General features: G+C 37.3%; 1 protein-coding gene across 8 annotated transcripts in view; it reads right to left on the bottom strand.

The window, feature by feature from the left end:
- The window catches only part of LOC124966346 (zinc finger protein 569), a 63,946-nt gene that overhangs the window by 36,422 nt on the left and 554 nt on the right, over positions 1 to 26,970 (bottom strand). For 3 of the 8 annotated variants that reach the window (XM_047527460.1, XM_047527458.1, XM_047527457.1), the window contains exons 1-2: positions 14,610 to 15,355; positions 13,568 to 13,720 (exon numbers count right to left, since the gene is read on the bottom strand). The exons of 2 other annotated variants lie outside the window; for them this stretch is intronic. The gene's annotated coding sequence lies outside the window, so the exon portion shown is untranslated. Of the gene's footprint in view, positions 1 to 13,567; positions 13,721 to 14,609; positions 15,356 to 26,970 lie in introns of those variants that run through there. 3 more of the 8 variants (XM_047527461.1, XM_047527463.1, XM_047527462.1) reach the window with 3 other exon arrangements.

Here is a 26,970-nt window from a genome sequence, read left to right as displayed (position 1 = left end):
TGCCTCTCCTCCAGCTATAGTGCTGGGCCTAGCACATATTCCCCCCCATCCCAGAGGTAGTGCTTTTTTGTTGTTCCCTTCATAAACTGCAGTTTTCACAAGTACCCTAAGGCAACAGTTTTTGCTGCTTTTCTTTATGTAGACAAAAGTTTCTGTTCTACAGGGGAGATAGGGAAGACAGGTTTGGACTGCTGTTCCTCTCTTCCAGCTAGAACCACAAGAAAAGATTTCTCAGGACTTCACCTCATCTTACCTATGAGTGTTCTGGTGACATTTTTGGAGGGGAAGTCTACAAGAAGTTGAAAACTCTCAAATTTTGCAACTACCCTAGTGGTTTCACATTCTTACTAGATTGCATCCAACCTTTAATGATTTACTAAAAAGTTTTCTTTCTAGCTTATATGCTGTCTGGAAGTGTTCATACTAGGAAAGTATAACTTGAATTCTGTTTTTCCCAGCAAGCTATCTGTTCTCCCCCAGATTGAAAATTACTTGGTTGTCTTGTGACCTCAGTTCTCTGACAGGTTCAAGAAAAGTCAGTATTTTGCAGTTGTTCCAGTTTTTTCCTCATTGTAAGGATGAAAGCAAAGCTCTTTCTAGGTCTCTACACCACTGAGAGACTTCTCAAACATTAAGACTTCTCAACACAACAAACCTTTGAGATGTGTATGCTTGGAAGGCACTCAGCAAAAGACCCTCAGTTTATTTTGACACTGGGCACAAATACCCACTACATGAAGTTAGGATTAAGATAATAGTATAAAATTAAGTCACTAGGGTGGAGTACAGGATGAGAAAGTATTAGAGGCAAAGCAATGGCAATTGGCAAGGCCTAAGGGAAAGAGAATACAGCATATTGGAGAAGCTCAAAGTTAAGCAGACTAATTGGGGAAATATTTCAGAAACAAATTCATTGCCTAGATATTATACTGATAACAAGTGTAATTTTTCTTTCTCCTTGCAATGAACTTAACTTCCAGGTATATCAGTTTATTCAGATTTTGGAATGTCATGCACAATTCCTTCCTGAAATGAGTTCTGATACAGTTAAAATGCAAATTTTTCTTCAGGGAAAATAATATATGTAGAAAGAGAATATATACTTGGGTCTGTGCATATGTTAATATATAGAGATACAGATGTGTATGTATATTTAGGTATGAATACATATGTATATCCATGTGTGTTTGTTTACTTCAGATAACAAAATCTCTAGTTTAAAATAAATAAATAAATGAAAAAAAGTCAATAATGAAAGGACCAAGGTTTGTTTATAAGCCTTTCCTTGATCTTAGGGAATTTCAGGGCCCTCGTATTTGAGAAGGAAGTTTCCCACGCATCTTTGTTAAGCATTAAGAACTGCCTATTAACAGAACTTTTTCTTTAGCAGGAGATTGAAAATGAGAGATAAGCTTCCTAAAACAGTTTAAAACCAAACTCCTTTCCTCTAGTTCACTATAAACACACTCGTATGTATATATTCTTCATATTTTTCTCCCAATTTGTATCTATTTTTAAAAATTCAAACTACAGAAATGTTGAAAGGGCAAATAAATCCTTCACGTACATTTAACGATTGCTTTCATTTTACCATATTTATTCTTTCCTTCTCTAAAACCATACAAACTTCACCCTTAACTCTTTCAGCTTGTACATCAAAAACTAAAATATCCTCCTACATGTATTGCCATTTTCACACCAAAATTATTGAACTCTGCCAAAGTAATAAAAGCTAATACATTATTGCTATTTCTACTCTACTAATTATACCAAAAATATCCTTTAAAACCACTTTTTTTAAAAATTTCAGGATTTGAGGGGACCAAGATGGCGGACTAGAGGGTGACTGCATCTCGTGTTGCTCCAGAACTCAGGATTCAAGAAGGGGAGGTATTGAAGACCTGGACCAATGCAGAGCTGCTGGGTGAGTCTCTCCCACTGGGCGAAGCTCGGCCCAGGCAGCAGGTCCAGACAGTGGGCAGCTTCTTGGAGCAGGACTGGGCAGCTAGAGGCTTCCCAGAGAAGCCGGGCTACCCCTTCCGTGAACAGCCAGGCTCCCTCTAGTGGCAGGCCCAGTCCACAGGCAGCTGCTCCAAGCAGGCCCGCCCAGTGAGAGGCTTTCCACAGAGAGCCAGACCCCACCCCTGGACCCAGCAGCAGGCCAGGGGCAGCTTTCTTCCAGAGCACTGCATTATCAAGTTCCTCCAAGACTTCAGGCTACTGAAGGCTGGGAGGTGATACACTGGAAATCTACAGGGACACTATAAGCCAATAGAGGAATCTGTAATATCTCAGAGTCCCACTGATATCTGACCAATATGAGAAAACAAGGGAAGAAAATGTCCCAAACAAACCTAGATGCTGTACCAATAAAACCCAATGACAGCAAGGCAGAAGAAATATAAGAAAGGGAGTTCAGAATGTACATAATTAAAACGATCAGGAAAGCAAACGAGGAGATGAAAGAGCAAATGCAGGCATTGAAGGAGGAGATGAAAGAGCAAATACAGGCATTAAAAGATCACACCAATCAACAGTTAAAAGAGCAAATACGGTAGCAAAAGATCATTTCAATAAAGAGAGATACTGAAAAAAAGCTAAACAGAACTCCTTGAAATGAAGGAAACAATAAACCAAATTAAAAACTCCATAGAAAGCATAACCAATAGGATAGAACACTTGGAAGACAGAACCTCAGACATTGAAGACAAAATATTTAATCCTGAAACAAAGTTGACCAAACAGAGAAGATGGTAAGAAATCATGAACAGAATCTACAAGAATTATAGGATATCTGAAAAGACCAAATTTAAGAATTATTGGGATTGAGGAAGGCACAGAGAAACAAACCAAAGGAATGAACAATCTATTCAATGAAATAACATCAGAAAATTTCCCAAATCTGAAGAATGAAATGGAAAATCAAGTACAAGAGGCTTATAGGACTCCAAATATACAAAATTACAACAGATCCACACCAAGGCACATTATTATGAAAATACCTAACATACAAAATGAAGACAGAATTTTAAAGGCTGCGAGAGAAAAGAATCAAATTACATTCAGGGGAAAACCAACACGGGTATCAGTAGATTTTTTAATCCAGACCCTAAAAGCTAGAAGGGCCTGCAATAACATTTATCAAGCCCTGAAAGAAAACAGATGCCAAGCAAGAATCTTATACCCAGCAAAACTTATCTTCAGATTTGACGACGAAATAATATCCTTCCATGATAAACAAAAGCTAAAAGAATTTACAAAAAGAAAGCCAGCGTTACAGAACATTCTCAGCAAAATATTCCATGAGGAAGAAATGAAAAACAATGATGCAAATCAGCAAAGGGAGGAACTAGCCTAAAGGAATAGCCAAATAAAGGAGATTCCAAGGCATGTCAAAAAAAAAAAAAAAAAAAAATGAGCCAAATGACCGGGAATACAAATCATATCACAATAATAACCCTGAATGTTAATGGCCTGAACTCATCAATCAAAAGACATAGACTGGCAGATTGGATTAAAAAGAAAAATTCAACAATATGCTGCCTGCAAGAGACTCATCTCATAGAAAGAGATACCCATAGACTAAAGGTGAAAGGATGGGAAAAAACATACCATGCACATGGACACAGCAAAAAAAGCTGGAGTATCTATCCTCATTTCAGATAATGTGAACTTCAAGCCAAAGTTAGTCAGAAGGGATAAAGAAGGACATTTCATACTGCTTAAGGGAAGCATAAATCAGCAAGACATGACAATCATAAATATCTATGCCTCGAACATTGGCTCATCCATGTACGTCAAACAAATCCTTCTCAATTCCAGAAATCAAATAGACAACAACACAATAATACTAGGCGATTTTAACACACCTCTCTCACCAATGAACAGATCTTCCAAACAAAAACTGAATAAAGAAACCATAGATCTCAATAACACAATCAATAATTTAGACTTAATGGACATATACCATCCAACAAAGAGTGAATACACTTTCTTCTCAGCAGCACATGGATCCTTCTCTAAAACAGACCATATTTTATGCCATAAAGCTAATGCTACCAAATACAAGAAGATAGAGATACTACCGTGTATTCTATCAGATCATAATGGATTGAAATTAGAAATAAATGACAGAATAAAAAACAGAAACTACTCCAACACCTGGAGATTAAATAATACACTATTATATGATGAATGGATAACAGAAGACATCAGGAGAAAAATAAAAAAAAAATACTTAGAAGTAAACGAGAACAAAGACACATCATATCAAAATCTCTGGGACACTATGAAAGCAGTACTTAGAGGAAGATTTATTTCTTGGAGCGCATTCAATAAAAGAAGAAAAAATCAACAAATAAACGACTTAACACTACAGCTCAAAGCCCTAGAAAAAGAACAGACCAACACCAAAAGTAGTAGAAGACAGGAAATAGTTAAAATCAGAGCCAAAATCAACAAAATTGAAACAAAAGAAACAATCGGAAAAATTAACAAAATAAATAGTTGGTTCTTTGAAAAAATAAACAAAATTGATAAACCCTTAGCCACACTGACAAAGAGAAAGAGAGAGAAAACTCAAATTACTAAAATTCGGAATGAACAAGAAAATATCACTAGACACAAGTGAAATACAAAACATAATTAGAAGCTATTTTGAAAATCTATACTCCAACAAAACAGAAAATCTCGAAGACGTAAACAGGTTTCTAAAGACATATGAATTACCTAAACTGAACCATGAGGATATACACAATTTAAATAGATCAATTTCAAGTAATGAAATAGAAGAAGTCATCAAAGCCTACCAACAAAGAAAAGTCCGGGACCAGATGGGTTCTCAGCCGAGTTCTACAAAACCTTTAAAGAAGAGCTCATTTGAATACTCCTCAAAGTATTCCATGAAATAGAAGAGGAGGGAACCCTCCCAAAATCATTCTATGAAGCCAATATCACCCTGATACCTAAACCAGACAGAGACACTTCAAGGAAAGAAAATTTCAGACCAATATCCTTAATGAACATCGACGCAAAAATTATCAACAAAATTTTAGCAAATCGCATACAAGTATATATTAAAAAGATAGTGCACCACGATCAAATGGGTTTTATCCCAGGGACGCAAGGTTGGTTCAACATTCAGAAATCAATAAATGTCATTCACCATATCAACAGACTTAAAGTTAAGAATCACATGATTATTTCAATAGATGCAGAAAAAGCATTCGATAAAATACAGCATCCCTTCATGCTCAAAACACTAGAAAAAATAGGGATAGTGGGAACATTCCTTAACATTGTAAAGGCCATCTATGCTAAACCCATGGCCAGTATCATTCTAAATGGTGAAAAACTGAAAGCATTCCCCCTAAAAACTGGAACAAGGCAGGGATGCCCTCTTTCGCCACTTTTATTCAACATCGTCCTTGAGACTCTAGCCAGAGCAATTAGACAGACCAAAGAAATTAAAGGGATACGAATAGGAAAAGAAGAACTCAAACTATCCCTATTTGCTGATGACATGATTATATATTTAGAGGAACCAGGAAATTCCACCAGAAAACTTTTAGAACTCATAAGTGAATTCAGTAAAGTAGCAGGTTATAAGATCAATGCTCATAAATCTAATGCATTTTTATACATAAGTGATGAATCTTCAGAAAGAGAATTTAGGGAAAAACTACCCCATTAACAATAGCCTCGAAAAAAAATACTTGGGAATCAATCTAAAAAAAGAGGTGAAAGACCTCTACAACGAGAACTACAGAACACTAAAGAAAGAAATTAAAGAAAACTTTAGAAGATGGAAAGATCTCCCATGTTCTTGGATAGGCAGAATTAATATTGTCAAAATGGCCATACTACCTAAAGTGCTATATAGATTCAATGCAATTTCAATTAAAATCCCAATGATGTACCTTACAGAAATAGAGCAAGAAATTATGAAATTCATCTGGAAGAATAAAAAACCCAGAATAGCTAAAGCAATCCTTAGCAGGAAGAGTGAAGCAGGGGGTATCGCAATACCAGACCTTCAACTATACTACAAAGCAATAGTAACAAAAATGGCATGGTATTGGTACCAAAATAGAAAGGTAGATCAATGGTACAGAATAGAGGACATGGACACAAACCCAAATAAATACAATTTTCTCATACTAGACAAAGGCTCCAAAAATATGCAATGGAGAAAAGATAGCCTCTTCAACAAATGGTGCTGGGAAAACTGGAAATCCATATGCAACAGAATGAAAATAAACCCCTATCTCTCACCCTGCACAAAACTCAACTCAAAATGAATCAAGGACCTCGGAATCAGACCAGAGACCCTGCATCTTATAGAAGAAAAAGTAGGTCCAAATCTTCAACTTGTTGGCTTAGGATCAGACTTCCTTAACAGGACTCCCATAGCACAAGAAATAAAAGCAAGAATCAACAACTGGGATAGATTCAAACTAAAAAGCTTTCTCTCAGCAAAGGAAACTATCAGTAATGTGAAGAGAGAGCCTACAGAGTGGGAGAATATCACTCATACTTCAGATAGAGCACTAATTTCCAGAATCTATAAAGAACTCAAAAAACTCTACACCAAGAATACAAATAATCCAATCAACAAATGGGCTAATGCAAATCAAAACTACCCTAAGATTCCATCTCACCCCAATTAGAATGGCAGCTATCAAGAATACAAGCAACAATAGGTGTTGGAGAGGATGTGGGGAAAAAGGTACACTCATACATTGCTGGTGGGGTTGAAAACAGTGCCGCCACTCTGGAAAGCAGTGTGGAGATTCCTCAGACAGCTTGGAATGGACCCACCATTTGACCCAGCTATCCCACTCCTTGGCCTATACCCAAAGGACTTAAAATCAGCATACTACAGAGACACAGCCACATCAATGTTCATAGCTGCTCAATTCACAATAGCCAGATTGTGGAACCAAACTAGATGTTCTTCAATTGATGAATGGATAAAGAAACTGTGATGTATATATATATATATATATATATATATATATATATATATATATACATACATATACATACACACACAATGGAATATTACTCAGCCATAAAGAATAATAAAATTATGGCATTTGCAGGCAAATGGATGAAATTGGAGAATATCATGCTAAGTGAGATAAGCCAATCTCAAAAAACCAGGGGACGAATGATCTCGCTGATAAGTGGATGATGACACGTAACGGGGGGTGGGAGGGGGCAAAAATGGAGGAAGGAGGGATTGCATAGAGGGAAAAGGGGTTGGCAGGGGTGGGGGGGAAGGAAAAAATAACAGAATGAATCAAACACCATTACCCTATGTAAATGTATTTTTACAGAAATGGTATGCCTTTACTCCATGTACAAACAGAAAAACAACATGTATTCCATTTGTTTACAATAAAAATAAATTTTAAAAAAATTCCAGGATTTAATCAAGAATTCTATACCCATAAGACATATCTTAACACTCTCTTGCTTACATTTCTTCAATGACTCCTTTAAAAATTTTGTTTCTGAATGCCTTATTAGTCTCACCTTTCAATGCCTGAAATTAAAATCCAGCCATATATAATGACATGTCTTTCTTAAAACATACAAAACATCACTGCTTTTTTTTTTTTTTTGAAGTGCTGGGGATTGAACCCAGGGCCTCAGGCTTGCAAGGCAAGCACTCTACCAACTGAGCTATACCCCAACCCTTATCACTGCTTCTTAGCAGCACTGCATATCATGTCCCCTACCCAGAACCATCTCCTGATTCCTGATAAGTTCCATCTTTCCTTTGATCAGTGCTTTCCTGTTTTTAAAGAAATAAAAAAACATTTTATCAACCTGACTGGGATATCTCTCTGGAGAATCTATTTATATTCCTGTACCCTATAAGCTTGCCCAATTTGTGGCATTTCTCACTGTACAACAGTATCAGTTGATTTGTCTGTTTCCCTAGGACTATGAGCCATTTATGGCATGGACTGCTCATTTGGCTTCATGATTTTGGGCCTGGCACAATAATTTACATATGAAAAGATACAGTAAAGTTTGTGCGATTAAGTTAAGTATGATTACTATATCGGAAGTACTCAAAAAAACTCTGGCACCCAAGCAAGAAGAGTGGAATGAAAAAAATCCCACCAACCTAGAATTCTCTGTCCAAGAAAATTATTCTTCAAACATGAATGGGAAAAATGCTTTCTCAAACAAAGAAAACTAAGGTAATTTACCAAGATGACCTATACTGAGCAAAATGTTAAATAGGAATTCTTCAGGAAGAAGAAAATTGCTATATATTAAAAAATTGATCTACATAAAGAAAGGAAGGCAGAGAAGGAAAAGTGAAAGTAAAGTAAAAATATTTTGGGTCTTTTATTCTTTTTTAAAAAAATCTTTAAAAAATTGTTTTAGTTGTCAATGGAGCTTTATTTTATTTATTTATATGTGGTGCTGAGAACCAAACCCAGTGTCTCACACATGCCAGGCAAATGTTCTACCACTGAGCTACAACCCCAGTCCTCTTTTATCCTTAATTGATCTAAAAGATAATTGTTTATTTAAAGCAAAAGTGATAACAATGTCCTGGCTGATTATAGCACATAGATAAGTGAACTGAGTAACAGGAATGTCAAAAGGATGGGCGAGAGGATTGGGAACACTCAGTTATAAGGCTCCCAAACTGTACAAGGCAGTCTAGCATTTTTGGAAAGTGTACTTAGATTAGTTAAAAATAATATTGAAAATTCGGAGGCAACATCAAAAAGTTTTAGGGCTGGGGATATAGCTCAGTTGGCAGAGTGCATGCCTCGCATGCACAAGACCCCGGGTTCAATCCCCAACACCAAAAAAAAGTTAAAATAAAAAACATTAAAAAGTTTTAAACAGTATAAATTAGATAAATTGGATTAAATGAAATCACAAAAATTTCAATTAAGATGAGACAAAGAAGAGGAAATAAAAGTGTAACAAATGGAACAAAATAATTTAATTAGGAAGACGGTAGATATCAATCTAACTACATAAAAAATTAGAAGGGTAGCCGTGCACAGTGACACGTGCCTAGATCAAGGTCAGCCTCAGCAACTTAGGAAGATTCTAAGCAACTTAGTAAGATTCTGTCTCAAAAAAATAAAAACAAAAAAAGGCTGGGGATGTGGCTCAGTGGTTAAATGACACTGGATTTAACTGGTGGTACAAAATAAAATTACAAGGGTAAATGTTCTGAACACACCAATTAAGATTGTTAGACGAGATGAGAAATCAAGACCCAATTATGTGTCCACCAAAAAGCCCCACTTTAAACATAAACAGTTTTTTTAAAAAGGCATGGATCAGTTGTGTTGGTACATGCCTGAAATCCCAGTTACTTGGGAAGCTGAGGCAAGAGAATCACAAGTTGGAGGACAGCTTCAGCAACTTAGTGAGATACTGTCTCAGAATAAAAAGTAAAAATGGTTGGGAATGTAGCTCAATGGTAATTCAATCCCCAGTTCAATCCCTAGTACTACAAAAAGAAAGGTGGGTGGGGTGGGGTGGGAGTAACATCAACAAAAATGAAATAAGAGGGAACTCTGAGGGTCTGTCCCCAGAGTACTAAAGCATCCTAGTACCCCCCCCAAAAAAAAATCCTGTCAGAATCAACTTTACAGGAACTCTAGGAGACAAAATTACACCAAAGCAAACACCAGAAGAAAGGTGATGAAACACTGTAGGAGATCTGGGTGCCATTTTAACTAATCTATTCAGAATTCACAAAAGTGACAAAAACTCTAAAACAAAAGAAATAATTCAAACAAAAGCTGTGTAAGAGCCTAACCAAGAAAACTTCTTCCATTGATTCAAGTTCATAAAAGTGAACTAAATGAGTAAATGCACTCTTTTTTTGGAGGGGTGGGGAGGGGAGGGTTTACCGGGGATTGAACCCAGGGATGCTCTACCACTGAGCCACATCCCCAGCCCTATTTATTTTGTTATTTTAAGACAGGATCTCACTAAGTTACCGAAGCTGGTCTTGAACTTGCAATCCTTCTGCCTCAGTCTCTACAGAGTCGCTGGGATTACAGGTGTCTGCCTCCTACACTCAACTTTGAAAAATACAAAAAGTCAGTTTGGCAAAGATGCCCATTTTCCCAATATTATCTATAAAATTAACATAATTTCAATCATAATTAGCAAAAAATTATCACTCAATTTGTCAAGCCAACCCTCAAATTTATTTAAGATAAAAGGGCTGGAGAAAGTGAGATGAAAAAACAAGGTTAGAAAACTACCGCTTTACAAATATTTGCTTAAATTTAAAAGCCAGAAAAATTCAGCTCGGGTTGTGGCTCAGTGGTAGAGCGCTTGCCTGGCATGTATGAGGTCCTGGGTTTGATCCTCAGCAACACATAAAAATAAGTACAGGTGTTGTATCCATCTACAACTTAAATAAATAAATAAATAAATAAAAACCAAAACACTAACAAATTTTTAGAAGTTACTAAAAGGAGTATGGAAGGACAAGGTGGTAGAGACACAAAGAGAATAAACTCAAAACTTCTCTTTGCTCTTTATATTTGTTATATATATAGATATTTTAAGATACTTGGTTTTATATATTTGACTTTCCAACCATGTAAATGTTGCTTTACACAATTATAAAACAAAGTTAAATCACATTAAAATAAAAGCTATACCTAAAAATCAAAAGCAAAATAAAGTGAATCATTTATCAAGTTTATAGCTTAAGCAAAGAAATTACTTCTAGTTTTTTAAAAGCACAATAATTGGATTATACTTCCTTAGAGGGATCTATCCTTATAACAAATAGACCTATAAAGAAATGTGAGCCAGAGGCACTGGTGCATGCTTGTAATTCCAGTGGCTCACAAAGTTGAGGAAGGAGGATCACAAGTTCAAAGCCAGCCTCAGCAATTTAGTGAGGTCCTAAACAACTCAGTGAGAGCCTGCCTCTAAATAAAATACAAAAAAGGGGCTATGGATATGGCTCAGTGGTTGAGTGCCCCTGGGTTCAGTTCCCAGTACCCAAAAACAACAACAACAACAACAACAACAACAACAAAGTGAAAGTGAAATTATATTCAGTAGGAATGTAAATACTGATAAAGTTGTTCTGAAACTTTTCTTTCTTTTCTTTTCTTTTTTTTTTTTTTTCTGTACCAGGGATTGAACCCAGAGGCACTTAAACCACTGAGTCACATCCCCAGTCCTTTTTTATTTTTATTTTTTTACTTTGAGATAAGGTCTCACTAAATTGCTTAGGGTCTTGCTAAATTGCTGAGGCTAGCTTTGAACTTTTGATCCTCCTACCTTATTTCTCCCAAGCTGCTGGGATTACAGGTGTGCTCCAGAGACCAGCATGAAACTATCTTATTTGTATATACATATACGGATACATACGTGAGTCAATAAAAAATACAAAAAAACCCCAAAAACTTAAAATCCTGCAATGGTAATGTTCAATAATAGAAAAAACAGTATGAACTCATGATGTCTATTTTTTTAAGAATATATTTCCTGGGCTGGGGAGATAGCTCAGTCGGTAGAGTGCTTGCCTTGCAAGCACAAGGCCCTGGGTTTGATCCCCAGTACTGCCAAAAAAAAAAAAAAAGAATATATTTCCTGCTACAAGATTAATGAATACATATCAAGTGAAAGAAGTCTGTCCAAAAAGGTCACACATTATCTGACATCATGTATTATGAAACATCTAGAACAGGCTTAAAAAAAAGTAAAGGGGGCTGGGGATATGGCTCAGTTGGTAGAGTGCCTGCCTTGCCAGCACAAGGCCCTGGGTTCAATCCCCAGCCCCTCAAAAAAAAAAAAAAAAAAAAAAAGTAAAGGGACAGAAAACAGATTAGTGGTTGATTAGGCTGAATGGGAATGAGGGAAATGCTACTGGAATAACTGCTAATGAGTACAATGTCTCTTTTAGCAAGGACAAAAATGCTCTAAAATTTTATTGTGGATAGTTCCATAACCTGATGTATGTGTATGTTTTAAATGGAATTGTACACTTCATTTATTTAGGAACTGGAGGTTGAAACGAGGGGTACTCTACCACTAAGTTACATCACCAGCCAGCCCTTTTTAGTTTTTATTTTGAGACAGAGTCTTGGGTTTGTTTACTTTAAATGGGTAAAATATATATGAATTATACCTTAATTGAGCTGTTAAAAAATCTCTTAGCTCTGTTCACATAAACACACAAAAACTAGAAATAATAGTAATAAGCACTATAACTGTGGGATTATTATTATTATTTTTTAGGCCTAGGTAATACCTTTATTTTATTTATTCTTTTTTTTTTTTTTTTTTTTTTTTTTTTTTTAATGTGGTGCTGAGGATAGAACCCAGTACCTCACATGCCAGGCAAGCACTCTACCACTAAGCCACAGCCCCAGCTCAATAACTGTGGTCTTAAAATATCATTTCCCACTAAAAGACATCAGGGTACCACAGAAAAACACTCTGATTTCATGCCTAGGTAGAGCAGGAAATATTCAAAATGACCTGTGGTATCCTGTCATCACAGAAATGTAGGACACTATCAAAGACCACTGGGGTGGGCTGGGGTTGTGGCTCAGTGGCAGAGCACTTGCTCAGCACAAGTGAGGCACTGGGTTCGATTCTCAGCACCACATTTAAAAAAAAATGAATAAAATAAAGGTCTATCAACATCTAAAAAATTAAAAAAAAAAAAAAAAAGACCACTGGGGATGTGTTACAAGGACTCAGAAGCCATCTTGAAGGGTGGTCAAAGATGAGGAATTTGAGCTTCTAAAAGAAAGTAACAGTAAATATTTGAAACATGAAAAAGATGTTAAAATTGATGAATATATAATGGTAATAAGGAGAAGAACTAAGAGATGAGAGGAACCAATTCGATATCCCAAAACCCTACAAATGGAAAGAATCCATTTATTCAGGCTTTCTTGCACAAATAATACAGAAGAGTGAGTAAAAGTTGATGAAGGAAATTTATTTCTTAGGAAATTTTTTGAATATCCTGAATTACTGCAATAGCTTCCTAACAGGTCTTTTGGCTTCTTGCTTTGCTCCCTCCCTACCTTTTTTTCATTCTTTCTCCATAGTCCATTCTTACCAGAGCAGACAAAGCATGACTAGCAAAGTGTAAACAGATAATACTATCACTCGCGTGCACAAAACTCTCCAACAGCTTCCCATCAAAGTCAAAATCACTTCTAAGGGCCACAGGCCAAACTTGATCTGCCCTTCTCTCCACTCAGTTTTCTTCTCTCTTCTCCCATAACTTCCCCTGCCTCATTTGCTTTATTTCAGCCACATCAGTCTCCTCACTGTAACAAGCATGTTGCCAGCTCAGAATCTTTTACAACTCTTATTCCTTCTGCATGTGATAACCCTTCCTCAGTTATACACATAAATTGTTCCTTTACTCCTCCATGTCTTTATTACTATCTTCTTAAGATGCCTTTTCTGGCTGCCCCATCTAAAACTCTAATTCCCATCTCTAATTCTAAATATGCTCCCACATTATATTTTCTCTTAGCATTTTTCACCATTTAATAAATTTGATATTTAATTTACTTACCTTGTTTATTATCTGGCCCACAACAGTGTAAGTACCATGATATCAGGAGGTTTGTCTCTTGTTCACTCCTTTGTCCCAAGCACCTAAAATTTGTACCTGCTACACAGCATTTAATACGTGGTGACTCTATGAGTGATCCTTAATAGAACAACTCTGGAAAGAAATTTGAAAGTATTACACTACTTCAGAAAAAATTCACCCAAAATAAAAAAGATTTCTAAAAATACTTGACTTCAGTAGTAACCCAATAATTGAAAATTAAATTTTTATGCAAAAAAATTGTAGCCATGAGGTTAACAAAGATTACTATTATTTATAATATCCATTGTTATCATGGGTGTATGGATACAGGCAGTCTTATAGTATGCCAATAATATTGCAGATTATTAGAATCTTAGGCTGGGAATACTTGGAGAGATTTAGGAATTCTTTAATATACATTTTGAATTATCAATTCCATTTCTAGGAGCCTACCCACCTCCTCAAAAAAAAAAAGTAACAAAAAATGAGCACTATAAAATGTGCCAAATAGTTCCTGATAAGCACAGTGTTTATAATTGCAAGAAGTTGAAAAGATCCAAACTACTCAACAGGGATAAGTGTATTGAAAGGTATACATAAAAAACTAAATTGAGGGCATAAATTTATAATAGTTTTAATGGTACTATTTATATATTGTTAAATGAAAAACAGGCTATAGAATAAGTATAAGTATGCTTGCAATATTTAAGTCATTATGCACAAACGTAAAAACAAATGCATGCCTGTACATTTACAAAAGGTAGGGTAAAAAGATGGTTAATAAATTTTGGCAGTGGTAGCAAAGTTGGTAGAATTATGAATGGTTTTTATTTTCTGTAATTTGAGACTTGGGGAATGAAGGGAGTAAGGAGAATGAATTTTGCAAATACATAAAACCAACTGACTAATATATGAAAACAAAGTTGAATATTGTTGGGGCTACTGATGTTTCATATAGAAACATACTTCCAATTACCAAAACGAAAGAAATGCAGCACTCGTTCAGTCTCACCAACCCTACCTTCCATCCTCGGAGGTTCTCATTCACTCGCGAGCCCACAGTCGTGCATGTTCGCAACCACGTTCACAACGAAACATAAAAGGGAAAGCACAAATGCCAATCACAGCACGCTAATCGGTCACGGTCCTTCACACGCCACTGCCACGGTCTCAGGAAACCAACCGCACAGGCGTCGCCCCTCACCGCGTTCCTCCTCCGACACCTGCGCCGGGTCCGCAGGCCCGTACTCCCACCCAGCACAAAGAGTCCCGGGCTCAGAGCTCCAGGCCTTCCGAGGACTCACCACCCAGGCCACCAACACAGGCCGCGACTTCACTCCCCAGCGCCGCCCAAGGGGCACAGCCCGTGAGGATTCTGATACGAGCCACCGAGGTCGGCGGTGGCAGTGGTGGTGCAGAGAGCAGCACTAGCTCCGATCCGTTAGAAGCTGGGCAACACTTCCCAGAGGACCCCGCGGCTCACCCGGCAGGACCGAGCTATTTACGAGCTGTGTGAATGCCAAAGGCGGCATTTAAGGGCACGCGGCTCCGCACTGGAGGATCATCTAGAGATGTTGTGGGAGCTGCCACCCTTGAAGCCCTTTCTCAGGATCCTGGGAGTGCAAGTTGGTACTGAAACCTGAATAGGTCCGCCGCTTTCTTACTGAGGACTACAGCTCCCAGAGGCCTTCGCGGTCCAACTCTATTTTTCTGTAAAAAATCACTTCCTCTTTACGTTGGCTGGATGGGCAGGTTGGAAGCGTTAGGCTATCTGGTCCGTGAAACAAGCACAGCTCTCTCAGTTTAGTTCCGTCTGATCGGGCTCCACCCTGGACTGACTAGCTCTTTTGGGGTGAAGATGGGAAAAGATCTTCTTGGAGGCCCGGTCGGTCTGAACTTCAAGCTTCGGGCGGCACTCAGAAGAGGGAGGACTGATGTTATGTGACGTGTGTATGTGTGAGAGACTTCTGCGGAATTTGGGGTGTGGAGTTTTGAGATTGTGCGAAATTACAATCATATTGTGACCCAATGGTCGCGTCATGTGTTCTCGTCACTGTTTAATTCTGACCGTGCAATATGGTCAGAAACGGTGTTACTTTTTTTTCCTTTTTCTTCCCACCCCCACCCCGGTGCTGGAGATTGAACCCAGGGCCTCACACAATGGTAGGCATGCGCTCTACTGCCGAGCTACATTTTTAGTCCTTTATATTTTTACACGGGATCTTACTAATTTGCCCAGGCTGGCCTCGAATTTGCGATACTCCTGCCCCAACCTTCCTGGATTGTGTCGGACAGTGCTACTGAACTGTGACCTGAAATTGTGCATGATTGATGGAGTAGTGTGTCACCAGACTACCTGGATTCTAAACAGACTCAGCCATTTACTACATTTACTACATTTACTTTGGACTAGCAGGTTAACTTTTTTTTTTTTTCGGTACTGGGGATCGAACTCAGGGCCTTGTGCTTGCGAGGCAAGCACTCTACTAACTGAGCTATCTCCCCAGCCCCTTGGACTAGTGGGTTAACTTTTCTGCCTTTGTTCTTAATACTCTTAATTTGAGAAAATAGTAACTCCTTAAAGGGTTTTGGCGAGCATTGAAAGGATTAATTCGTGTAATGCTCAGTTCCCAAGAGTGACAGACAGTTTGAGTGTAACAGTTTTTATCTGAGGCCATGATTTACAGATCTCATCAGGAGTTTAAATCAGATCAGAAGTTTAGACCTTAGTCTAAAACCCAAAGTAGGCTCTTTGAGAATAAAGGAGGCACAAAAGTCAGGAATTCTCATCCTCCCCCCCCCCCCCAATGAAATTTTCACTGGACCGCCTACATAAGCCTAATGTACTTTAGTATGCTACTGTGAACTTGGGGAATAATGAATCCCACAGAGAAGGGAACCTGACCTTTCTCTTTCAAAATAAGGAACAAAATGGTTTTAATCTCTCTTAATTCAGGTGGTTGGATGTGGAGCACCATCAGACTTGGTCTGTGGGAGAGTTACTAGTGAAAGCCTGGTGTCTCATGACTCCTACTTCCTCCCTCAGTTCTACTTTTCTCCAAGAGAGGGATCACAGGAGGAAACAAAAAGGCATTACACATCTCATAGATGTGTCTAAGTGTTAGTGTTTCCTTTTTTTAAAATTAAATTAGCATTAAGACCTGCTTGTATTTCAGGATAAAACATTTCCTATATTTTTTAACTTGGTGGCAGATAGTGATACATTTAGGAGTCTGGTCCCTGTCCTTCCTCAATGTGCCATGGACACTGTTCTTAAGCTTAGAAGCATTCCTTCTGGTATATCACAGTTTATGCAACACAATCTGATGTTTCAGATTCCATTTTGTAAAAATTGTCGTAAATCACACTTTATGGCTGGGCATGGGTAGAGCATACCTGTAATCCCAGTGATTCCTCAGACTGAAGCAGGAGGATTGCAAGTTCACAGCCTGACTCTGCAACTTAGCAAGGCCCTAAGCAACTTAGCAAGACCCGGTCTCAAAATAAAACATAAAAAGGACTAGGGATATGGCTCAGTGGTTAAGGACCCTTGGACTCAATCTCTGGTATCAAAAAAAAATTTTTTAATCATGTTTTATGGAATTTACCTTGTACATATGTGTTTCAGCATATGTACAGTTATTTCCATGGTCTAATTTCTGAAAATGGATCTCTAGCTCAAATATCAGAAATTTAGGAAGGTCATGGCCCCATGTCAGGAGATTTTAGAGGCATTCAAAAGTAAAGTAGATGGGGCTGGGACTGTAGCTCAGTGGCAGAGTGCTTGCCAAGCAGTGTGAGGGACTGGGTTCAACCCTTAGCACCACATAAAAATAAACAAATAAAATAAAGGCATTCTGTTCATCTACAACTACAAAAAACTTTAAAAAAGTAAAGTAGAGGGTTGGGGATGCAGCTCAGTTGGTAGAGTCCTTGCCTCGCATGCATGAGGCCCTAGCACCATGAAAAAAAAAATAAAAGTAGACATATTTGCTCCCTGAAATTATTGTAGCCCAGTAAGAAAATTAATGTATATATGCAGGTATTGCCAATACACTGTGGTGAGCACATCCAGGGACATATAAGCAATACACCACAGAGATTTTGAAGAAAAAGGCAATATTTTCATTGCTGGATTCCCTGGTAGGTCAAGTAATAACCAACATATTTTTCTGAGCCAATGGCAACCTAGTAGAGATGAATGGATTTTTTTAAAGAACAGCAATAAAACATTTTCCTCACAAATTTTATTATGATGATATATATAAAGTAAGAACACTGGTATAAGATAAATCTACAGCTGTTTGGAAATCATTGTGACTACAGGGCAAAATAAATGTATTTATAGGAATATGAAAAGGCAACCAGAGAATCCATTCCTCATACAGGCAGAGTAACTAAAATTGCTTTTAGCCATTACTTTCAGACTAAAAGCTATTTCTGCCTAACTATAGAAATATAGTTTGTTTAGAATTTTAGAACTTTAGACAACAGTAAAGCCATTCATTACACATGATGCAGCAACTGTTGATAAAATACCCTGAGAATCCATGAAAGTAAAAGTTTCTTTGACTTCAACTACTATTTGAAGATCAACTTTTATTAATTTTTGTACTGCTAATCATTCCATAATCAATAATGACAAAACTAGTCATGCACATTAAGGTAAAAAGTCTTTAGTGCACACTTATAATCCCAGCTACTCAAGGGGATTACAAATTTGAGACCCTGTCTCAAAAAATCAAAAAGGGTTGGGGGTATAGCTCTGTAGTAGAGAACTTGCCTAGCATATGTAAGGCCCTAGTTCAATCCCCAGTACTGCTAAATACATAACTGGATAAAAAAATTGATAAAGAGGAAATTGGCCATTTAAAATGATAAAATGCAGTAATAACATCACTTTAGGTCATTGTGGTAGATATATTCCTGATTTTTGTAGCACCCTTCTTAAGTATATCTATTTATAGCTAGTTATGATTTACGAAATGTACTCATCTTTTATAACATATGGCATGTAATGCATGTGATAAGTTTACTTCCTTTATTTATTTATTTATTTTCTTTTTGGGGGGGTACTAAGGATTGAACCCCCTGGGGTGCTTTTTTATATTTTATTTGGAGACAGGGTCTCACTGAGTTGCTTAGCGCCTCACTAAGTTGCTGAGGCTGGCTATGAACTCAGGATCCTCCTGCCTCAGCCTCCCAAGCCATTGAGATTATAGGAGTGCACCACCGTGTCCAGCCCGTAATTTACTTCTAATGACTACATATTGTCATATGGAATTGAATTGATCTGTTATGATCAAACTGCCTGAAGAGCCTCCTAACTCTGCCAACTCCTCTTTTCCTTATTAATCTATATGAGTTAAAGATTTTGGATGACTATCTTTTGTTCTTGAACTGTAACGCTCAGACCTATGGATAAAGCTAAAGCCTTTTCCGCTTGCAATGCCAGAAGGACATTGTGTTTACATCACTTACCAATGCAGACATAAAAAAAAAAAAATGTACCATTAAATTCATCCATCTTTTCTGTCTTTATGACTTCTGAGGTTTTGGGGAGTTTGTTTATTATTTTGATATTGGGATTAAATTCAGGGCAACTCTACCACTGAGCTACATCCTCAACCCCTTTGAAATGGGGGATCTTGCTAAGTTGCGGTGGCTGGCCTCAAACTTGAGATCCTCCTGCTGCAGTCTTTGGTGTAGCTGGGATTACAGGGCTATACCATCTCACTTAGTAATGTCTGATTTTTTGAGTCATAATTAGACAGGCCTTTCCCTGTCTTAGGTCATTAAAAAATCTACGATATTTTCATCTAGTACTTTTTGGGAGGGGAAGGTACCAAGGATTGTACCCAGGGGTACGTAACCACTGAACCACATCCACGGCTCTTTTTATTTTTTATTTTGAGGCAGGATCTCACTAAGTTGCTTAGGGCCTCACTAAGTGGCTGGGGCTGGCTTTGAACTTTTGATCCTCCTGCCTCAGCCTGCAGAGTAGCTGGGATTATAGAAGTGTGCCAACGTGCCTGGCTTCATCTAGTACTTTTATGGTTTTCTTCTTCCCATTTAAATACATGAATCATCTAGAGTGTATCATAGTACAAGGTTCCTGGATCTTGCATTCCACCTGTGGGAGAAACATCATTATACATAAGTTACTGGTTCCAAATGTATAATACACCCAGTAGGACAGTACCCAACTCCCAAAAGGTAGTGTTGCTGAGCTAGACATTCACTGGCATCCTTAGTTGGGAGAGCCCTGCACCCCAGGACACCATAAAAAATGTCCAAAAGTCAGAAGCCTAAACTTCATTTTCCTTACAAGCTTCTCCAAGAATTGTTCTTCCTCACAGTTCCCTGAAAATTCAGGGGGGTTAACTGGATTAAGATGGAGGAGTAGCAGAGTGTTATGGGAAACAAGAGAATATCCTCACTCCTGGGGTGCTTTTTGTCTTTGGGTGGTAATAGACAATAGAAGCAAACCTGTTATCTTTCTCATTTTATCACTACAGTTCCTCTTCACACTGCTCCGTTTCATGAACATAAGCTTATCCTTTCTAAATTCTAGTGGTGGAATATAATTTTCTTCCCCCTATATAAGTGATTCTTCTATTATACCCTTATATTTACTGCCATTCCTATTTTATGTAGAAGGCGGTGTACTATACACATTCTTTTGCACCTTCCTTTCTTTTCACATTACTGATACATCCTGGAGTTCTTTGCACATAAATAGATAGAATATCTCCTTCTAATAAAAAAAGAGTGAATAATATTCCATTGTAGAGATATATCATAGCTTATTTAAATGTTCCCTTATTAGTAAATACTTGGATTTATTATGAAGATTTCTCCAATTTTTTAAAACTATCCCATAGCTGTTACTATGGTGATTCTTTATTCTCTTTCATGTAGCCTCTTATCCTTTAGAAAACTAAACATGGCTTCTTCATGTGATAGCAGATACAAGTAAGAGGGAGAGGACCTCAAGATAAAAGTGTTTTCCAAACCTCCAACTGCATCAAATCAAAAGCTAAGCTCAAAGTCAATGTAGGATACAAAAAGAATGTGGGGGAATTTTTTGGATCCTCTAAATATAGAATCCTGTCATCAGCAAATAGTGTCAGCTTAAGTTCCTCTTTTCCTATTCGTATCCCTTTAATTTCTTTAATCTGCCTAATTGCTCTGGCTAGAGTTTCGAGGACAATGTTGAATAGAAGTGGTGAAAGAGGACATCCCTGTCTTGTTCCCATTTTTAAAGGGAATGGTTTCAGTTTTTCTCCATTAAGAATGATGCTGGCCATGGGCTTAGCATAAATAGCCTTTACAATGTTCAGGTATGTTCCTACTATCCCTATTTTTTCTAGTGTTTTGAGCATGAAGGGGTGTTGTATTTTGTCGAACACTTTTTCTGCATCAATTGAAATAACCATATGATTCTTATCCTTAAGTCTATTGACATGATGGATTACGTTTATTGATTTACAGATGTTAAACCATCCTTGCATTCCAGGGATGAACCCCACTTGATCGTGGTGCACAATTTTCTTAATATGTTTTTGGATATGGTTTGCCACTATTTTGTCAAGGATCTTTGCATCTATATTTATCAAGGATATTGGTCTAAAATTTTCTTTCCTTGATGTGTCTTTGCCTGGTTTGCATATGAGGGTGATATTAGCTTCATAGAATGAATTTGGTGGGGTACCCTCCTTTTCTATTTCCTGGAATACTTTGAGAAGTAATGGAATAAGTTCTTCTTTGAAAGTCTTGTAGAACTCGGCCACTTTCACCACTTCTATTCAACATTGTCCTCGAAACTCTAGCTAGAGCAATTAGACTATAGAAATTAAAGGGATATGAAAAGGAAAAGAGGAACTTAAGCTGTCACTATTTGATGATGACATGATTCTATATTTAGAGGATCCAAAAAACTCCTCCAGAAAACTTCTAGACCTCATCAATGAACTCAGCAAAATAGCAGGCTATAAAATCAACACGCATAAATCTAAAGCATTTTTATATGCAAGCGACGAAACAGCTGAAAGGGAAATGAGGACAACAACTCCATTTGCAATAGCCTCAAAAAAATAAAATACTTGGGAATCAATCTAACAAAAGAGGTAAAAGATCTCTACAATGAAAACTACAAAACACTGAAGAAAGAAATTGAGGAAGACCTTAGAAAATGGAAAGATCTCCCATGTTCTTGGATAGGCAGAATTAATATTGTCAAAATGGCCATACTACCTAAAGTGCTATACAGATTCAATGCAATTCCAATTAAAATCCCAATGATGTACCTTACAGAAATAGAACAAGAAATCATGAAATTCATCTGGAAGAATAAGAAACCCAGAATAGCTAAAGCAATCCTTAGCAGGAAGAGTGAAGCAGGGGGTATCGCAATACCAGACCTTCAACTATACTACAAAGCAATAGTAACAAAAACGTCATGGTATTGGTACCAAAATAGACAAGTAGATCAATGGTACAGAATAGAGGACACAGACACAAACCCAAATAAATACAATTTTCTCATACTAGACAAAGGTGCCAAAAATATGCAATAGAGAAAAGATAGCCTCTTCAACAAATGGTGCTGGGAAAACTGGAAATCCATATGCAACAGAATGAAAATAAACCCCTATCTCTCACCCTGCACAAAATTCAACTCAAAATGGATCAAGGACCTCGGAATCAGACCAGAGACCCTGCATCTTATAGAAGAAAAAGTAGGTCCAAATCTTCAACTTGTTGGCTTAGGATCAGACTTCCTTAACAGGACTCCCATAGCACAAGAAATAAAAGCAAGAATCAATAACTGGGGCAGATTCAAACTAAATAGCTTTCTCTCAGCAAAGGAAACTATCAGCAATGCGAAGAGAGAGCCTACAGAGTGGGAGAATATCTTTGACACTCATACTTCAGATAGAGCACTAATTTCCAGAATCTATAAAGAACTCAAAAACTCTACACCAAGAATACAAATAACCCAATCAACAAATGGGCTAAGGAAATGAACAGACACTTCACAGAAGAAGATCTTCAAGCAATCAACAAACATATGAAAAGATGTTCACCATCTTTAGTAATAAGAGAAATACAAATCAAAACTACACTAAGATTCCATCTCACCCCAATTAGAATGGTGATTATCAAGAATACAAGCAACAGTAGGTGTTGGAGAGGACGTGGGGAAAAAGGTACACTCATACACTGCTGGTGGGGCTGCAAATTAGTGCAGCCACTCTGGAAAGCAGTGTGGAGATTCCTTAGAAAACTTAGAATGGACCCACCATTTGACCCAGCTATCCCACTCCTCGGCCTATACCCAAAGGACTTAAAATCAGCATACTTCAGAGATACAGCCACATTAATGTTCATAGCTGCTCAATTCACAATAGCCAGACTGTGGAACCAACCTAGATGTCCTTCAATTGATGAATGGATAAAGAAACTGTGAGATATATATATATATATATATATATATATATGAATATTATTCAGCTATAAAGAATAATAAAATTATGGCACTTGCAGGCAAATGGATGAAATTGGAGAATATCATGCTAAGTGAGATAAGCCAATCTCAAAAATCCAAAGGATGAATGATCTCACTGATAAGCGGATGATGACAAATAATGAGGGGTGGGAGGGGTGCAAGAATGGAGGAAGGAGGGACTGTATAGTGGGAAAAGAGGGGTGGCAGGGGTGGGGGTGAAGGAAAAAATAACAGAATGATTCAAACACCATTACCCTATGTAAATGTATGATTATGCAAATGGCATGCTGTTACTCCATGTACAAACAGAAACAACATGCATCACATTTGTTTACAATAAAAATAAATTAAAAAAAAAGAATGTGGGGCTGGGGTATAATGCTGGTGATTCAGGAGTTTATGATAGGAGGATCATAAGTTCAAGGTCAGTTTCAACAACTTAGCCAGGTCCTATGCAATGTAGCAAGACCCTATCTCAAAACAAAAAATAAAAAGAGCTGGGGACTTGGTTCAGTGGCAAAATGCCCCTAGGTTCAATTCCCAGTACCAAAAAAAAAATGTGAATGCCAAAATACCTACTTCATTGGAACTCATAAATGTAGCAATAGGAATTTGAGTGCTATTGTTAATTTTGCTTTGATTAATTTTTACAACATTATCTGGGCAAAATTGTATTCATTTCTGTGGGATATATGCTAAGAGTGGGATTACTGTATCATATGGTCACATGTTAAATTGCATTAGCTACTACCAGTTTCCCACAATATTTCTACCAAGTAAAATTCCTATTAGTAGTGTATGAGGATTCTGGTACTCTACATCTTTGCTAACATTTGGTATTTGCCTTTTTGGCACCTATGATGGTTGTATGGTATTACTACAAGTTGGTTTTAATTTGCATTCCCTTGATTAACTTTACATAGTTTTATCATTGAGTGCTTTTAAATTTTTGCTCATTTGGGCTTGAGTTGCGGCTCAGTGGTAGAGTGCTTGCCTGGCATGTATCTTTATACATGGTTCAATACTGGGTTCAATACTCAGCACCACATATAAATAAATAAAAATGAAAGATCCATTGACAACTAAAAAAATTTTTTTTTAATTTTTTTGCTCATTTATGTAGTGGGTAATTTTTCTAAATATATTTTATTTTTTCTAATTAGTTATACATGACAGTAGAATGCATTTTGACATATCATCCATAAACGGAGTATAACTTCTCATTCATCTGATTGTACATGATGTAGGGTTACACAGGTCATGTAATCACATATGCACATAGGGTAATAATATCCAATTCATTCAACTATCATTCCTACCCCCATGCATCCTCCCCTCCCTTCACTCCCCTCTATCTAGTCCAAAATATCTCTATTCTTCCCCACCCCCTATTGTGAATTAGCAACCGCATATCAGAGAAAACATCCGGCCTTTCGTTCTTTGGGATTGGCTTATTTCAACTAGCATAATATTTGTCAGTTCCATCCATTTACCGGCAAATGCTATAATTTCATTCTTCTTTAAAGTTAAGTAATATTCCATGGTGTATATATACCACAGTTTCTGTATCCATTCATCTGTTGAAGGGCAACTAGGTTGGTTCCTTAGCTTTGCTATTGTGATTTGAGCTGCTAAAACATTGATGTGGCTGTTAGTGTAGTATGCCGATTTTAAGTCCTTTGGGTATAAACCTAGGAGTGGGATGACTGGGCCAAATGGTGGTTCCACTCCAAGTTTTCTCAGGAATCTCCAAACTGCTTTCCATAGTGGTTGCACCAATTTGCAGTCCCACCAGCAATATATGAATATCTAGTGGGTAACTTTTTTCTTATTGATTTGTATGAGTTATTTAAAGATTCTCGATGAGTATCCTCTGCCAGATATATATACTGTGAATATATTCTCCCTCTTTGAAAGTTGGTTTTGCAGTCTTTTAATGGTGTCCTTATGGTACTGGGGATCAAATCCAGGGCCTCTCTCATGGTAGGCAAGTGCTGTAGCACTGAGCTATATTATTACACATTGATTTTATTGTTTTTCTGTCTCTCTGTATATGTTGTGTTACTAAGGATTGAACTCACGGGTTAGGGCTAGCACTCCACCAGTGGAATTCACCCCCAATCTTTTTGAATTTTGAGACAGAGTCTAAATTGCTCAGGCTGGCCTCAAACTTGGGATCCTCCTGCCGCAGCCTCCTGAGTATCTGGGACTACGGGGCACGCCACCATATCTAGTTGGTTTTATTGCTTTCTTAAAGGCTTGCAGAACTTGATGGATAAAGCCCACCGGTTATCAGCATTTCTTTGTCAGAACTTTTTTCTTTTTATTTTGTTATTGCAATACTCAGGGTTAAACCTAGTGCTTTGTGCATGTGCATGCTAGGCAGGCACTCTACCATGAAGCTATACTCCCAGCTCTGTTTTTTCTTTTTTAAATAATAGATTAATTTATCAGATTTTTTAAAAATTCTTTTGGTATTGGGAATTGAGCCCAGGGGTACTTTGCCACTGAGCTATATCCCCAGCTTTTTATTTTATATTTTGAGATTGGTCACACTATGTTGCTTAGGCCCTCACTAAGTTGCTGAAGCTAGCCTAGAACCTGTGATCCTGCTGCCTCCACCTCCAGAGTTGATGGGATTACAGTTGTGTGGCATGGCATCCAGTCACTTTTTGAGATTTTTTAGGTAGGTTTTAGCAAATTGTATTTTCCCAAGAATTTATACATTTTATCCAATTTTTCAGTTATTGTTGTAAAGCTAGTAACTTCCTCTTATTCTTTTGATATCTAAAGTATGTACACCAGTGGTTTTTTTTTTCATTCTTGATATGGCTAGTGTTTTATTGACATTTATTAATCTTTTTCAAAGGATTTATAGTGTATATCTTTCACTTACCCTAATAACTGTTTAAGTGATATTACTTTACACAGAATTTAGGAAGCTTAATAATTCTATTTACTTCTCTTTTGGCCTTAAGGTTATTATTTTCACAAAATTTGCTTCTATATATGTTATAAACTCAAAATTAAATTGTTTTTATTTTTGTTTAAACAGTAATTAATCTCTTGGGGAGTCTTATGAGTCTTATTTTTTTTTACCATGTAGTTACCATTTCATTTTTTTTTTACCATGTAGTTCATTTAGTTGTAGATGGACACAATACCTTTATTTTATTTATTTTATTTATTTTTATGTGGTGCTGAGGATCCAACTCAGTGCCTCACAGTTGAGGGGCAAGCGCTCCACCACTAAGCCATAGCCCCAGCCCTTCTGGTACTTTTTATTTGTGTACATCCATATTTCCATGTACTACCCAATTATACATCTATTAGGTCTCTTGAAGTTATCCTTCATCACTATTTTTTAAAGTTTCTCTGTATCTATCCCAGCACCTCAAATGGCATATGGCACACAGTAGGTGGTTTCTAATTTTATACCACAGGGCACAATTGCATGGTATGTTATATACATTCCTACTCCACTTCCACAAATCAGTCCCTATCACAGCACAGTTCCACAGTTAACATTAAAAATGTCACATACGAAAAAGTAACAATCATACACATAATCACAGAAATGCAGTTTGTCCACCCCAACACGAAGTTTCACACAATTACACTCAGAACCACATACAATGACTCAAATGGTCCTGTATTCACACGCAAGAGCACAATCAAATGGTTTGAGGGGAGACAATAAATAAGAACTTTACATATAAACATTAAGTGTTCTAACAGTATATAGTCAGATTAAGGATCTGTGGAGTGTGAGGGGAAGAGGTGCCATTAGGAACAGCCTCTTTGGAGATGTGACATTTGTATCTGTATGTATGCACTTTAAAGGGAAACTTCAAAGAAACCTGGTAGAAGA

The sequence above is a fragment of the Sciurus carolinensis genome, chromosome 16 (assembly GCF_902686445.1).
Source record: "Sciurus carolinensis chromosome 16, mSciCar1.2, whole genome shotgun sequence".
Classification (NCBI taxonomy): Eukaryota; Metazoa; Chordata; class Mammalia; order Rodentia; family Sciuridae; genus Sciurus; species Sciurus carolinensis.
This window is presented reverse-complemented; position numbering and strand designations above follow the sequence as displayed.